The sequence below is a fragment of the Pinus tabuliformis genome, chromosome 7 (genome assembly GCF_031772625.1).
Source record: "Pinus tabuliformis cultivar Carrire ecotype Pingquan chromosome 7, CPIR1, whole genome shotgun sequence".
Lineage (NCBI taxonomy): Eukaryota > Viridiplantae > Streptophyta > Pinopsida > Pinales > Pinaceae > Pinus > Pinus tabuliformis.
This window is the reverse complement of record NC_142293.1, coordinates 1,012,648,344-1,012,665,789: the sequence shown is the minus strand read 5'-3', so window position 1 is coordinate 1,012,665,789 and position 17,446 is coordinate 1,012,648,344.

The following is a 17,446-nucleotide window of genomic DNA, read 5'->3' as shown; positions in this document are numbered from 1 at the left end:
ATCATTGGTATGGTAGTGACTATCGACTAGAGAAGTGGTGGGGGACCAAAAGTGTCCAAAAGGTTCCACAACATGTTAGTCATCAACGGGATGGGTGAAAGTATTCCAACTGAAGACAAAGGAGGTACAGGTGCAACAACAATCAAGAGTGGTTCCAACGGATTCATGATCGGAGGGTTATATGGAGGAAGAAATCCTCTGGTAAGCTTGAATTGTCAGTTGTCCAAATGGATTTTGTGTGAGATTTCAGAGACTGATTTCCTAAATATGGGGAATCTGGTTCGCTGGAGCTCGGCGGATCTTCCACAATGAATGGAGGAAATCCTAACAATCATCTATATTGACGATGAGGGTCGGATGTAGCCACAGTGACTGATAATTTTTATCAACAGATGTTATTGTGATGTTTATTAAAGTCTCAATGGTAACACTCTGGCACCTAAAAAATAAAAAATATGCTAAGTGAATCAATCAGCAAATAGAGGGAAATGACCCTGTCTGATAAGCACCGATCATTGGAGATGAAATCAAGTATCTCAATGAATAATAGCGAGGGCTGGACAAATGTACAATTATAGTTACTCTAGAGGTTCGCTCGAACCTCATATTGAGGGGCCAAGTACTCTCGTGAAGATGAGCATCCTACCAAAAACTAAAGACAGAGTAGGTCCATCTTTGTTAGGTACTATGGCAGCCCTCCCTATTCACCTTGCGTAACTACCTAAAAGTATGGTCACTAATGATACCTCAAATCACAGACACTACCGAGGGGGACATAGTCGTAGATAGTATGCTATGTGGGTAGGATACCTGAGTCCCCGACTCAGCTCCAAAATCCCTGAAGGGATCCCTAATACACAAAATACCCAAAGGAGTTGTAAGTGAAGGCATTCTACCTTCACTTACAGTCTGATGTTGTCTCGTATCTAGCTTTTCGTTTACTGGAGTGGTCCCGGTAGTATGAGTGCAGAAGGAATTTTCTCTATTTTAATGACACTAGTTTTGGTTTTTGATCTTGGGAAGTTTACTCACACTACCTATCCCAAGATCTTAGCTTGAACTAATGTTTGTTTTCTCTAGAAAGAGTTACTGATTTATTTTAGGTAGATTTTATATGTATTTTTTTAGTGTCTTCGGTAGGGGTGTTGACGTATGATATTTGGTGGGACTCTGACTCAAAATCATGCAAAAGACAATTCTTCAAAATATTCAATTCGATGAAATAAGTTGTATTCTACAAGAGAGAATCTTTCATAAATCCATATTTCTTCCATGAATCCTAGTCATTATAACACCAGTATGACCGAAAAAAAAAATTCAATGCTTTCTAACAACTATTTGAAACCAAATAAAGCAAATTTTAACTAGCTAAGCAGAAAAATGAATAAAAAAATTTTATTTTTCTTTTATAAAAACTTTTAAGAAAGAAAAAGAAACTATTTCCTGAAACAAAAATTCTTTTAGGACACAGACCTTGCTAACAAAATACAGCTGCAGATCCTTTATCAGTCCATGAGCAAGTTTCCAATCCTTTTTGGGGTTACAGACACAACTTCATGTCAAAATTTGGGTGACTAACACTCTGTTCCAAAGGCCATAGAGAGTTACTAGAGGTACTAACGCACTGTTTGTGCAGACACATAGCTTTATAAAGCTATTTTTACTCTGCTAACCTATGTTAGTGTGGAAAAATGCTTCAAAACAGGGTTTTGGGGATCAGATCAAAGGTTGAATATATGAAGGCAGAATGTTGCAAGGTCTTGATGGGCTAGAAAAGGAATGTAGAAGTATAGGAAGGTCTAAAAGGAGGAGGAAACTAAGAACTTTCCAGGTGGATGGGGAACTAATGTATAAAATGCATGGAGTCACCAATTCTACTATAGGATAAAATGCATGGTGTATTGTTACAGGGAAAAGTGTCTACTCAGAACTCCTTATCCCGCTAAGGTGTGGTAGCTACCTTAGAAACAAACAAAGTAAAGCTACTTTCGTTTTTCCTTTATAAAGTATAGACAGAGAGGAACAAAGGAGACCAACCTCTGTCTTGCGCTAATCCCCTGGTTTGATTCCTCTCTTCCTTGATAGTCTTTCGCTACTTGTTGCCTTGCATGCCCAGCTTCACAGAGTACCTGTAAGATCACAGTAGCATAGCACTATACAAAGACATGGATCTATAATCATAAACAATCTAGGATCAAATGTAAATTGACCATACAAATGCAGCAAACATAAATGAAACAAGAGTATGGAGGAAAACTTGAATAGCTTTTATTGATAAACAAGAAAAAGCCAAGAGGAGTTACAACTAGTTGTTCTGACCCAGCATCAACCTCTCAGCAAGGAAGCCCCTCTTCACCTCATACAAAGCTTAGATCACCCAACAATCTGATGTTTGTCTCAAGAAACCAACAACAATTCCTTACAATATGCAAAATTCCAGCCTCTGGATCTCTGGGATGAGGGATCCATATATAGATATCTATAATGGAGATGAGTCAGCTTATGATTTGATTAGTGTCTTCCCTCTGATAGTTCTTGCTTCCACTTGGAGATTGATGATCTCTTACTCATCCTTGGTCGAATTCAGAGAGGCAAGTGTCACAGGAGAAGTTTCTGGAAGCTTCCATTGCCTCTCCACCTCGCAGAATGACACTGCCATTTTTCATTTCTCGCCCATCGCACCCCACAGAAGGGCTTTTGGAAATGCAACGCACCCACACAGTGTACTTAGGTGAGATGCAACGCACTTGGCCTGTGGAGCAGCTGAAATGATCCTGTTTTGACCAATTCTGAGCAGCTTTTCATGGAAAACTTCTGGGAGAAGCTGTAATCAGTTGACCTTGTTCCTTTAGGGGTTAGAACAACACTTTTAGGGACTTAGGATCCCTTGGTTTATGGACATTTCATGCTTGGGGCTGCAGTGCCGAAAAATGTCTATAACATGTATGGAGAATGGAGATACCCTCAAGAGTCTTCTCGTGACCCTTGGCAGACTGTAAGATTATCTGTAGCTGTCACAAAGCTATATGCATGTCCACAAACAATTACTAACTATCAAAGCAAGTCATATTCATTACCTCAAGCCTCCATGTAGGTCTATTGGAGAGCACGATGTAGCTAGGTGGAAGTCCCCTGAGCTAGCTCCAGATCAAGTCCTATAGATAGAAGAGACAAGCATAGTCACAACATACAACCATGATAATTAATACATGAATATAAGAAGATATCTAGTTACACATAACTAAGCTACTCATGTTAAAAGGTATTGGACAAACAATTAAATGAATGATAGTACCAACACCATGGAGTAGACAGTACAACTGCAATTCTATATTAATATTGGAAGAGTGATTACAACCATCTATTGCATCAACCTTCCCTGAGCCCTCTAGCTCCTCTCTCTCTCTCCCTTCTTACCAACTTCTTATGCTTAGATTTGAGACTGTGCTGGACAATCAAGTAAGTCGTCCTTTCAAATGATATGACCTCCATCACAATAGCCCTAGCTCTGCTTATGTAGCATTCAAGTTAGGGCTGCCAAGTTCCTCCATGAGTTTCTTTAGGTAAAAGCAATGTTGTTGCCATGCTTTTTAGCTATTTCCCATTTGCCTCCTTCATTAGGATTAGTAATCCCTCAAATAGGTCAAACTCTAGATGTTTCCTTACTTTTCTGAGTAGATTTAGGAGGGAATATAGAGATATTTATGAGTCAATTCGCTCCTTTGACCTCTAGATTCTCATTTGGATCCACTAATGCTATCCCTGAACCAACCAGTATAGTTAGTAAGGTCACTAACACTCCCTTAGGCTTATAGAGAAGATTTATAAATCATGTTGTCAATGTATAGACTGTGTTAGTGTGGAAACAAAGTCTGTGATTTTGGCTATTGCTACAATGTGACTGCTAGAATGCTACAATGTGACTGCTGAAGAAGAAGAGGATGATGATCCAAAAAAAATCAACATTCCAAAAACTAAAGGACAATGCGAGGTTTAAGGACCACAAATAGAGAACCGTGATGTAACAAAGTTGCTAAAAACCTAGCAAGTAAATGTTGGATTCGATGAGTAGCCTAAATTCACGAAGATAGGAGATTATTGGGACAAAGATACAGTTAATAAGGTGGTTGAACTACTATGCGAATACCATGATCTATTTCCAAAAAAAATCTCATATCTAAAAGGTATTGTAGGAGATCTAGGTGTAATGAAAATTACTTTGAAACCTGATGTGAAGCCTATGAAGCAGAGACCTTATCAGCTGAATCCGAAGTATAAAGAAAAGGTGTGCAAAGATCTTCATAAGATGCTAGAGGTCGACATTATTCAACCAGTTGAGGAATCTGATTGGTTGAGTCCCATGGTGGTTTAGAAAAAGAAGCAGCAAGGTGAAATTAATATATGTGTAGATCTAAGAAAGATGAATGATACATGTGTGCATGATCCATTTCCAACACCATTTACAAATGAAGTGTTAGAGAATGTTTGAGGATAGGAGGCTTATTCATTCAGTGATGGGTTCTCAGGATACCATTAGATTAAGGTCGCGTTGGAGGGTGACAACAAGACAACAGTCACGATAGAATGGGGTTTCTTTTAGTATACAGTAATGCCATTTGGTTTGAAGAATGCACCGAAAATATTCTCCAAGGTAGTAATCACGACATTTAAGGAGTTTAGTCATAAATTATTGGAGGTGTATTTTGATGACTAGACCATGCTCAGATTGGTGAAGTTCCATGTTTGAAGTTTGTGCCTTATGCTGGATACATGTTGCAAATACCATATCGCATTGAACTTGAAGAAATGTATATTATGTGTGCGTTTTGGAGTTTTTGTATGCCATGTAGTATGTAAGAAGGGATTCATGGTAGACCTTGCAAAGATAGCAGTGATCGTGAATTTAGAAGCTCCCAAAAATCTTAAGTAGTTGCGCGCAATTTTGGGCCACAAAGGCTAATATAGGAAGTTTATCATGCCTTATGCCGAGATAACTTCATAGATGGAGAAACTATTAAAGAAGAATGCAATTTTTTGTTAGGATGAGCAGTGTTAACAGGGCCTGGATGTGTTAAAGGATAAGATTGTGAAAGTGCCCATCTTAGTATTTCCAGACTGGAAGAAAGAGTTCCATGTGCATGTAGATGCCTCATGTATTGCACTGGGTGCGATATTAACCTAGCCTGATGAAGGTGATATTGATCTTCCAATAGTATTTCCAAGTAGGAAACTGTCAAAAGCCAAAATAATTATTCCACTACAGAGCATGAAGGGCTAGCAATGGTATACGTGATGCAAAAGTTTCAACATTATTTGTTGGGTGCACATTTCAAAATGTACATAGATCACTCCACTCTCAGGTACCTGGTCAACAAGCTTGTGTTAGGGGGGAATATATATAGGTGGTTGTTGTTTTAGGAATATGATTTTGAATTGATTGTGAATCCTGAATGGTTGAATGCAGGACCAAATCATCTATCTAGGATTGGGATAGGGGAAGAGACAACCAATTTGGAAGAAGGATTGTTGGATGCGCAAATCTTTTTCGTCTGTGTTTCAGATGATCATTTTGTAGACATTATTCAATTTTTAACTACTAGTACAACTCCAGATGGGTATTCTACTAAACAGAGGAAGGAACTGGTGGTTTGTGCTGCTAAATTTTTTGTGATAGCAAGACACTTGTATAAGATTGTAACAAATGAAATATTGCACCGATATGCTCTTGAGTTTGAGCACACTAGTATCCTCGCCGAAGCCCATGGACGAGTGGCAGGAGGACACTATGCAGGTAGAGTGACCGCACAAAATATTTTGCGCATAGAGTTATGGTGGCCGATAGTGCATAAAGACTATAAGGCATTTTGTAAGGCATGCGATGCTTACCAAAGGATGGGCAAGCCTTCACGAATAGATGAACTTCCCTTAAACCCTTAGGCTTCATTACAAGTATTTGAAAAATAGGAAATTAACTTTGTAGGTCCAATACAACCACTAAGAAGGGAGATAGGCACACGTTACATTATTACTATGATGGAGTACTTAACTAGACAGGAAGAATCGCAACCAGTAAAGGATTGTAGTTATGCCATAGCTATGAAGTTCTTGTTTTTGAATATGTCTTAATGAGGTTTGGGTTCCCTAAGATATTTATGAGTGATAGGATATGCATTTCCTGAATGAAACAATCAGCGCGATGCTCGAATAATTTGAATTTTACCATCAAAAGAGTATAGCCTACCATCCCCAAGCCAATGGTACAATGGAAGCGTTCAATAAGATTATGGAGAATGTGTTGAAAAAGGTTTGTAATGCGAAGAGGAACGATGGGATATACGCATCCCGACGGTTCTATGGGCATATGGGATGATTTTCAAGAAGTTCGCAGGAGAAACTCTATTTAGGTTGGTCTATGGGGTTGAGGCGGTGATGGCCATGGAATATATTTTGCCAAGCTTGAACATTGTAGCTTTGATAGAGATGACGGATTGCGAGACCTTGGAGGAACAACTTGCACGGTTAATGGAGTTGGATGAAGATCAGTTTCTTACAATATTTCACTAGCAAGTACAAAAGGAGTGTGAGAAGGCTTGGCATGATAGGCATATTAAGCTATGCACCTTCAAGGTGAATATTCTCGTGCTTCTATATGATAACAAGTTCAAAAAGTTTCCGGGTAAGTTTCAAATACACTAGTTGGGGCCCTATGTAGTCAAGGAAATCACAGATGGTGGTGCGCTTTAGCTCGCAATGCTAAATGGCGAATTGTTCCCTAGACGGGTGAATGGAAGTCGGTTGAAGTCATATATAGGGGTCCTTGCCACTGCGCAATGATTGTATGGTAGTAGGATAGTCTTAGCACTCCATGGAGTTGCAAGGGAGAGAGGGACTATAAACTACACTTCCCGAAGAAGAGGAGAACGCAGTAAGGAGGTTGTGCAATGGATGCAAGAGGTATAATAAAAGAAGTTGTGACAAAAGATTCTGCAATGGATGACCTACACCATGGGGATTGATGTCGTGCAACCAGCTCCAAAACTAGATGTTGAAGTCATTATTCATGATTGGATAGAAAAATTCCCATTAGGAGGAGCGGGTAGGCAAAATTTATGGCAAAAATATTTGGAGATTTTCCACCAAAGATGCATTTATGATTAAAAAATGGAGGGAATGGTTAGATTTGAATTCAAAATTGCCTATAAATATGGCATGCTGGTCTACCGAAGAACAATTTTCTTTCTGAAAGTTGCATACAAGCCCTCTTGTTTTTGCTCTATGAATTGAGAAACTTGGGAGGGTTTTTTTTCAAGACAGACATTTGCAAGCCTGAGGAGAACCATAAGATTATCCTTGAACAAATGGTTGAACATGTAAGTTATGAAGTCATTGTCTCTCAAGTGGAAGCCCCTGAAGTTGCATCAATCAAAGCTATGCCATTTGTGCCTACGGTGCCGAGGTTACCGAGGCCAAAGAAATCGACTACAAAGGAGAAGAAGAAGAAACCACAACTTGTACCAGTGCCGAAGTTACCAAAGAACATAGATCAGGCCCCTTAATCCAACAATGCCTTGCTTTGGAATATGGCGTAGAATTTCTTGCTAGTTCCCTCCACTGCTCAGCTCTCTCTCCCTCCGAGAAATTGTGCAGATTCCTAGCTGGACCCCAATTGACTTGCTTAGTCCTCATCTTAAGATTGTGTAGAACTGTCCAATAGTTCCCCCGACACCATGCCTTGTCTTTCTCCTACTAATTGCGCAGTTCTACCTAGCTGGGTTCCACCTTGAATTTGTCAATGCTAACCCTAATTGCACAATGTTTCCTCCTATTGACCTTTACGCATTTTTCCTAATAGTATTCTGGATCCCCTCATCCCAACCTAAGATTTTCTCTGCACAATTTCAGTGTCTTGTTTTCCCTCCCAGTATCCTAGAATTGAAACAAAAAATAATGCATCTTGCTAGACTAGGATATTTTTGGATTTGATGTCATCCCATCATGAGTGAACAAAAGGAACATGTACATTGATTGAACATGGCATGATGATGAATGGGATGAAGGAGTGTATGCTGGGATCCTTGCTCATAGTTGGACGGACATACAAAGCACATCAAGCAGTAAGCAAAAGGGATACATGCATTGAACCATCAAGAAAATACCAAGACCATCAAATACTCTACAATACATGGCCATGCGGAGGTGAATACACAACGCATCGAGAGCATATCCATCACTCAACATCACAGCAACTTGACATATACACGATAGTTAGCGAGTACATGTCAGCAGTGTCATGTTAAGTTGTGTCATGATTTGTCTCGACCACATCACTACTGTGGCCCATAGTTTTTGTAATAATATGTAATGTAAAGTTAAAGTCCAATGGACACACATATGAAGTTGAAGAGTCACACCAATTGAAAAGTCATAGGAAGTTATACAGTCATGAGGGAAGTCTAAGAGTCACAAGCGACAAGCATCACCCTTGGCTATATATACCCCCTCATTGTATGAGGGAAAGGACTTTTCACCTTGGCTCCTCCCACATAGCCTTGTGAGTCTGTAGTTTGTTCTTTGAAGAGCAAGGAGTGGCTCCAATCTCGCAGTACTAGGGCTAGTGATGTATGGTGTAGAGATGTGTCTTGGAACTTTTGCTTCATTCAAAAGCTTGTCTTAGGCCATCACATTTTCATGCATGTTTTGCATGCGTTTGTAAGACTATTCTTTAAATGTTTGTAATGCATGTTTGAAGATAGTTTAACCACTTCGCTTATTTTAGTACTTACATTGTTGAATATGTGTTGTATTTTTTATCACTACTATCTTGTTCGTGTGGATTACTTCATAGGACATTAGACAAATCATTCTTATTTTCCTCGGCTATATTGAAGGTCACTCTCATGTGGAATGCTACACTGCATAGTGAATGTGTTTTCCCTTGCACTTTGGTTTTAACGACTGCCACATCTATTGTGGAGTATTCTGCTGGATACTAGACATACCCTTGTTGTTTTCGCATGTGTCTCTCCCTACGTAGTACTAATACCTCTCATCTATAGGCTCACTTTTACCCTTTCCCTTACAGTAAGAGAACCCAAAAAAAAAGTTACATTACGCACTCACTAGGTATACTCACCTTACTTTCTTGAAGTTACAAGCACAACACTCTCATGTGTTGAACAACAAGAGCTAAGGAAAATCTCTAAGATAATTGAAACTGGGCCATCATACCATATGGGACTCCTACACCAAAGGGTTTGAGGTCTATTTGGGGCTTCATACCAAGGAGATCCCCTGAATGTTGGTCGGTCCATCAATGTCAAAATTTTTGGATCTTGAAGGAGGGCTGCCAGTAGTTTATACCTGAATGTCCTACCAACCCCACTTATCTATCATCTGGTCAAGGTAGTGACATGAACTCCCTCTCTCCCATGGGAAACTCTAAAGTTGGTTACTCCTCACCTCCCAGACCCAAACAAGAAATTTCATATCATCACATTCATGTTGTTTTTCCCATCACCCATCAGTTGTCTTAATTTGTTGGACAAATTCTAGGAGTACACACTCTTCCCTCTTCATAGAGGAAGCAAAAGAATACAACCACATGATTGATAGTCTCATCTATTGAAGAAGTAATTCTCGCCACTCTTGAATAGCTGGAAGATGTTCTTCAGAAGGAAGATGAGCCTCCTATTTTCCTAGAAGGAGAAGAAGGTAACATCTTAATCTTGGGCTCAGGTTCGAGTGGAGGGGGTGGAGGTAGAGATGAAGCAAAAAATTTAGAGGTTGAATTGTTAGATTCAGAAGAAGATGACGAGCACGAAGGAGAGGAAAATATGGTTGATAAAAATATAGAATGGATGAAATAGGGCCCATTGGAACTCCTAGGTTTCTTGTAAAATATGCCAAGGCACACAGAGAAACTGTTAACAAAGGATGACCTTAACAGAGCGCTGAAAGTGGAAGACCATCTAGACATGTTCTACCTACATCTGGAGACACTTGAGGTACGTTATGATGCTATTGCATGTAGATTGTTTCCATGTACCTTGGATGGTAGACAAGTTGTATGGTACCATAGATTTCCTATCAAATCCATTCAAAACTAGGGGGGTGTTCAAGAGAATTTTTCTTGAGAAGTTTGTTGAGGAGAAAACCCCCGCCATGTTGTTAAAAGAGTTGGGTAGTCTCAAGATGGAGTAGAAAGAAAAAGTGAAAGATTTTAACCATAGGTTTAACCGTATCTTGAACAAGTTCACTGCAGACACCAAACCTCATGACTCCATCACAATTCACTACTACACCTCCACATTGTCAACCAACATTGCGCAGTTCATCAGGTGAGCTGTGAAACCAACACTCCTAGAAAATTAACAAGAGACAATTGATGTGGAGAAATAATTTCACGCTATTAGAGTAATTGTAGATGATGAACCAACTAAGGACCCCAAAGACAAAAGTAAAAGGTCTTAGACTATTGTCAGGAAGTTAAAGGAAAAGGAAGTAAGTGAAATTGAGATCCTTACTCGTCTCGTGAAGTCCTTGACAACTGAAGTGTCTGAACTCAAGCAACAAATGACTGAGATAGTTGTGAGGAGTAGTCCTCCTAGATTCACACAGAAGAAGAATGTGACATCATGCAATAGTAGTAGCCACCCGGCTAAATCTGTGTAGAGATCTAACATTGTGCTCCACCTGGACCAAAATGTGATGGATCACTTCCACATTGTCCATGAAGACCAAAATTTAGAAAAGACTTATCCAAAATAGAACTGAGTGATGAGCACCATGGCTACAAGTTTGACAAACCATTTTAAAGCCCATGAGAAGGTTAAGCCTAAGGATAAAGATGAAGAGGTAGTTTATGCATCTGATGAATCTCCAAGTGTTTGGAATGTAATCAACATGTATCAATGTGCTAAAATTGCCCAGAAGACAACCCCCGCGAACGAGCCTCTAAGTGACTGTCTAACCTTAAAGAAGAAAAATCGATATAGTTTTTAGAGTCAAGGGGTCCCTACTATTTTTGTGATACTCAGAGAAACATTAAGACAACATCTTCTCAAAACAGTGGACCCATAGGTCATCTCAACACAAAAAACACAAGGCAAGTCCAGGAAGATAGTTGTAGCTGAAAGTACGTTCATGAGTAGCAAATATAACAGAAACCCACTAGACAACGTGAAAACAAGTCTACCCTCAGATAAATCGGTGATTCTTCCCTCTTTGGATTACAATATTGTTGAAGATATGAAAAAGACCTATGTTAACATCCCTCTTTATGGGTTAACCAAGATCACAAGTCAGCAAGATATTCTTTTGCGTGCACTAAGGACAAGATCGAGAGACAGTTTTGCCTCTTCCAGCAAGGGACAAAGCAAGTATCCTAAAATCACTCATATAAGTGCTCAACATGCTTTGCATGGAGGCTGCGAACTCTCTCTACCGACTGTTTTTGTTATCATTTGAAATTTTGAACTTCAATGTCTACAACTATATGGTTGATTCTGGTGCGTCAATCAATTTCATGCCACTCTCCATCACAAAAAAAATCAATGTGCAATGGATCAGTACAACTATGAAAATCATCCAACTTGACCAAACATGTGTACTAGCCATTGGTGAACTTCGGGATGTGATCATTTGTTTATCTTCTAATGAACGAGTTCATCAGTGCATCAACATTGTGATTGTTCATTCCAGAAGCATATGGTTTATTGCTCAGCAGAGACTGGTCAAAAAAGTTGCAAGGATACTTTTCTATGGACTATTCACACTTATGGCTTCCATGCAAGGGCATAAACAACCATATATGGGTGTTGTTGGAGAGATATATGAAACATAATTTTGCTCCCTTGAATATGTTAGTGTGATTCTTTGCATCATGTCACCAGTGACAAAATGGGATTTTATCATATCTTGTTAGGGTCCCACAATCAAGTTTTTTTCATTCCATTAGGTCATAATGAAAAACTGGATGTAGTTTTAGGTTTGTCTCCAATCCTTTTAAATAATTTTTATTCCTTGCTGGCTCATATCACCTTTGCACTGAGTTTACTTTAGTCATGCGTTGTATTCATCCTCGTATTCATTTTTATCATGATTTCATTCATCCAAGGTTCCCATTAGGTTTTAGGGTTCCCAAATCATCTTTTTAGAATATTTCATCACCAACATCAAGTTACATTACATCAAATCCAGGTAAGTGGCCTTGTGTTTACCATGTTTGTCTCTCAGTTTTGCTTGGAAAGCTCATTTCCCTCTCCTAGGGTTTTGAGGGCATTTTTCTTGGTTTCATGATCTCCATGGTAAAAATATCAACAAAAATCATATCCTGATTTCCATACACCTTCCCCTATCCTTAATATACCTTCCTAAACACTTCCGATCACTCTTATCCCTCAAAACCACAAATTTCCCACAAACCATAGCCTATTGCTACAATTTTACACTTTTCTAGGATAGCCTAGTGTTTTTCCCTTTTGGGCCCCTTCCCCTCACTCTATCCTTTAAATTCCACTTTACCCTACTTCCAAACATCCCTCCCTACCTCCCAAAATTTTCCTAAGAATTTAGAAGACCCCTATCCCCTTTATTTCCCTTAATTCTTATAAATTTCCCAAATCCCTTGTTTTGCCTACACTAAACCCTAATTTTCTCTCCCATTGAGCTAGGGTTTGCAATGGAACCGAAGACATATAAGTATAGGAGGCATAAGGGAGGTCATGCCAGCAAGTATGAGGCCATTTCATCTCATAAATTTCATTTCTCCATCATTTTTCAAGAAGTCATTCCAAGGGACAAATCATTTGCCACACATAGGGCCATTTTTTCTTCAAAGGATGGTTCTGAGAAAATGGAGATGAATTTCACAAAAATGAAAGAGGTTTTTGTTAATAATACACCAAGGATGAAACAAATCCTTCATAGTTTTACACAGGTATAATATATTTGGAGATATGAAACTTTCTTGGAGACTTATGTCAGAAAATAAAAAACTTTCAAGTTAATTTCTTGTTTTAGTCATGATTTTATGGCATGGATTCCAAGAAAATGAAAATGAATTTCCAGAAAATGAGAGAGGTTTTCTTCAAAACATCATTATCTACAAAAACCTCTCTCAGTTTTCCAAAACGATTTATGGTTACAGATATATCGCTCCATATTTGCGGCTTATTTTCACAAAAAAAAAGAATTTTGGGCGCTACACTTTCATCTCACAGCTCCAAATGCTAAAAATTTTATATCCCTAGATTCCCTAAGGATCTTAGATATCCACTTTTTGAGGCATGTAAACAAACTGGTTAGGAGAAAAAGCCAAAAAAGAGGTGAAAAATTCAATTTATGCCACTATTTTGAAGCAGGTGTTGTGCTTATAGAGTCATCTCGGGAGAATCAACTTTTAAAGGCCTTCCCATGGTTCATTTCCAAAAATTATTTTTTCCTGGAAACTAGACAAAGAATTCTAGTTGACCATTCTCTCACTTTTAAAATTTGACTTCGAGAAGGCTTCCAAAGCCTGCTTGCAGGGTGCCACTATGCTTATAGCTAAATGCACTACACTTATAGACAAATGCGCTATGCTTATACCTGTAGCTGTCTTTTTCACTTCAAGTTCTCTAGATCTCGGTTTTATGATGAAATTTTGATATTTCAAAGACTTGATGATGTAATTATTGAGTTAATTAGCATGATAGGTTGCTTTTATTCTTAATTAGGCCTCATAAAGGTAGAAAAACTCAAATCAAAGTATAAAAGAGGAGTTTGTGTTTTCCCTTCGTACCCTCTCTTGTTGGTTCAAAGATTCTTAGGAACTATTCCACCACTTACGGATTTGACCCCTAAAGGTGGGGAAATGGTTGTTTTGAGTATATATGTATGATTTCTCATTCATTGAGAAGGGTTCAACTTTTGTCGGCAAACTTGTACCTTATGTTTTCACACATCTAATCAAGGAGTAGTTGCAGCTATTTTTCAGGAATACTTCTTCAGTGAGTCTGTGGTGTTATTTTAATTTTATATCAGTTTCTAATTGATGAAATCATATCTCTTTACATGTTTTTCTTTCTTCTTATGGTTTTCCTTAAATTCATATAGGTAGAATTCTTAGATTCAAAGCTCTATTTATGTGTAAAAGCATGCTTGTGTTTCTCTTCTTCTAATATTCATGAATTCATGCTAATACATTGTCATTATTATTTCTTAAACTCTCTGACCTATACTACATTGACTAAATCTTAAGCTCACCATAACATATTTTTATCTAGCTCCTCTTTATGCTTGTTACTACACACTTGATAACTTGACCTAATTGCCTGCTCTCATCCCTAGTCTAACAAACTAAAAAACCCTAAATTCTCAAATAATAAAAAAAGACATATACATCTAGCCTAAAATCCATTTCATTTTAGTTATTCATTGACAAATCCTTGGAGATATCCCTCTCTGGTTCAGTAGGGCCAGCTACTGAACTAAAACTAGTTTTGAGGTTACCTCTTTAGATCTCCTCCTCAGCCTGGGACATCATAGGGGATAAAATTTTGGCGCCATTGCCAGGGAACGACAAAATATATCTTCCCTAGGAAATAACGACAAGGATAAGATCTGATTTCTGATGGTGGAAAATAGTTAGACACGAGAAGGATGAATCATCCACATGGCGGCTCCATATAGTTCACATTGATTTAAAAATTGCACTGGTGAAGAATCCAAAGGATTTGAGTTTTTCTTATTACCTAGTGACTTCGTTGTCAAAGGAATCCAAATTATAGAACATTTATGCCAAATACAATCAACTAGATTTGAAGATTCCACTAGATGATCAAACTTGCCAGCAGGATTATGGAAGGATCATACAAAAAATTTAGGTACTCAAAATGGAATTGCAAGAGTTTCTTTGTATGAAAAATATGATCAAAATCCTATATTTAATTTTGCCTATTTGAATAGTGTAAACATTGAATTTCCCTTCGAAGTTGATCAACATGACGACATATTACCTAAAACTTGTGCATATCCTTTTCGAGTTGATCAGCCTAAAGAGACTAAAACTGATCCAACAGCTAGTGTAAATACTATTACACCTTATAGAGTCTCAGATAGATATAAGCCTCTGATTTTACCTCCTATATTCCATTCTTTCCCTCAAAATCATTACCTATATTTGCAAAGGTTTGATGGTGAATGTAACAACATCACTGTTGAGAGACATATGAAGAATTTTGAGACTTTCCTCATCATTTTTGAAGTTGATGGAGAGGATGTTAGTATTAGGTTGTTTGCTCTTTCCTTACAAGGAAAAGTCAAGAGTTGGTTCAAAAACCTTCCTACTACGGGCATCTAAGATTTCCCGCAGTTTTTCAAAGTTTTCCTAGACAAGTGGGTGGTAAATGAGAACCTTTTCTTGATTCTATAAGAGTATAACCAGCTGAAAAGACAGCCAGGGGAAACAGTACAACAATTTTCTTCCATATTTAACCAGGTCTATTGTTCGATTCCTGCTAATATAAGCCCTCCTCCTGGCTCAACTCCTTTTCATTATCTGAAAGCCTTTGATCTAGAAATGGAGTTTCAGATGAGATAAAGGAAAATTAAAACCCTTAAAGAGATGCAGAACAATGCAATAGATGTAGAGGCTACTCTATTGGCGAGAAGGGTAGACTTGAAGGCAGAAGAGAGGGAGAACATGTACGCAAAGCACTTGACATAATTAGAGGTAAATCTCGATATTCTGGTAAGTGCAGTGGAAGAGATGATGCAGAAAATCATCGCAAGGAATGAGTATGATGTTCAGGACCATGGCTCACCAATTAAAGAAAAACAAGTGGGTGATCCAAAACATTTTCTTTCTTATCCTAGTGGTCATAGATCTGATAATGATTTCTTTATATATCATCTTGCAGAGGACAGATCTATTGATCTGACATGTATTCTTGATGATATTATTTATATTTATGATTTTCCTAATTTTGATGAGTATGACAATGATTATGTTCTCCAAACAGAAGCTAATCTTGTATACCAATCAATAACTAACTTGTGGGAGGAGGAAGTTCAGTTTTAGCATCTTGAATACAACAATCAATCAATGCATATCATTTATGGTAGTGAGGAGGAAAGTGCAACAAATTTGGAAGTAAGTGAAGGATATTTCCCTATTTGTTTTTCTTCATTTTAGTTCATTAGAGACAACTTTTATGCAATCAGAAATCAACAGTCATTAAGTTTTGGTCTTGACAGTCAAGAGGGAAATGAAATCCTTGATGAAGACTCCTCAGATCCATATTTGCAGCCCTTGAATCCCATTGAATTTCAGGTTGCAGATGAAGACTTGGAAACTGAGATATATGATCAAATGATGTAGGAAAATTCTTTACCATTATGCTTTGAAACATTTCAGTTTTTGAAGGGAAATTTTCATAGTATATCTGCAATTAAGAATGAGAAGCTTATAGAAAATTATGAGGTCTCATTGGAACCAATATGTAATAGGTTGCAGTAGTCTTCCTAAGTTTTTCATCATCCAATAGCTAGTGTTTTAGATGATATCTATAGTCAAAGTTTTTCTCCATTAGTTGGCAATGAGCTTCAAAATAGAGGTGATAAAAATGTGATTGGGAAGCTAGCTTCATTGTCTTGTTCAGTAGGAGTCTCAGTACAAATCTCATCTAAAAATTTGCAGTCATATCAGGAAAGTAAGGATAAAGATGAAAGTTCACATTCATGTTATGAAGACTGCTTAGAGTAGAGCAGTAATATATTAGATGGGCTGGAAATCAATATGTATTCCTATGAAGATCCTTTTGCAACATTCTTGAGGTCAGATGGTAGGCTCATACTTTATAATTTCATTAAGATTCAATTTGTTTACAAGTTTTCATGGGAGTTTCCTTTTAGTAGTTCTATCTCCTTGCTCATAAGAAAGAAATCGTAGAGAATTCAACTAGCAGACAAAATGTTGATATGGTTGCATTGGCTATTCCATTTCAATTGATCATGTGATGTATGGATCCATTAGAGTAGATGTGATGAATAACCTCAATTCTGAGCATATTTTTCAGTAGTATCTTCCAGCAAAGTTTACAATTAGTCTATAGTTTAGTTTGTCAGTTGGTTGACTCCATGCCCGATGGAGAAGGCTACTTAGTCTACGGTGTTCTTGGCACCTCCAAGGAGTTGCGATCCCCAGTTGGAGCCAATGTTAGTGTCAGTCTTTGCATCTTGTCACCAGCAATAAAATGGGCTCTTATCATGCCTTGTTAGGGTCCCACAGTCAAATTTTTGTCATTCCATTAGGTCATCATGCAAAAATTTGGTCATTGGATGTAGTCTCAGGTTTGTCTCTGATCCTTTTAAAGAATTTTTATTCCTTGCTTGGTCATATCACCTTTGTGCTGATCGTACTTCAATCATGAGTTGTCTTCATCATCATATTCAATTTTATTATGAT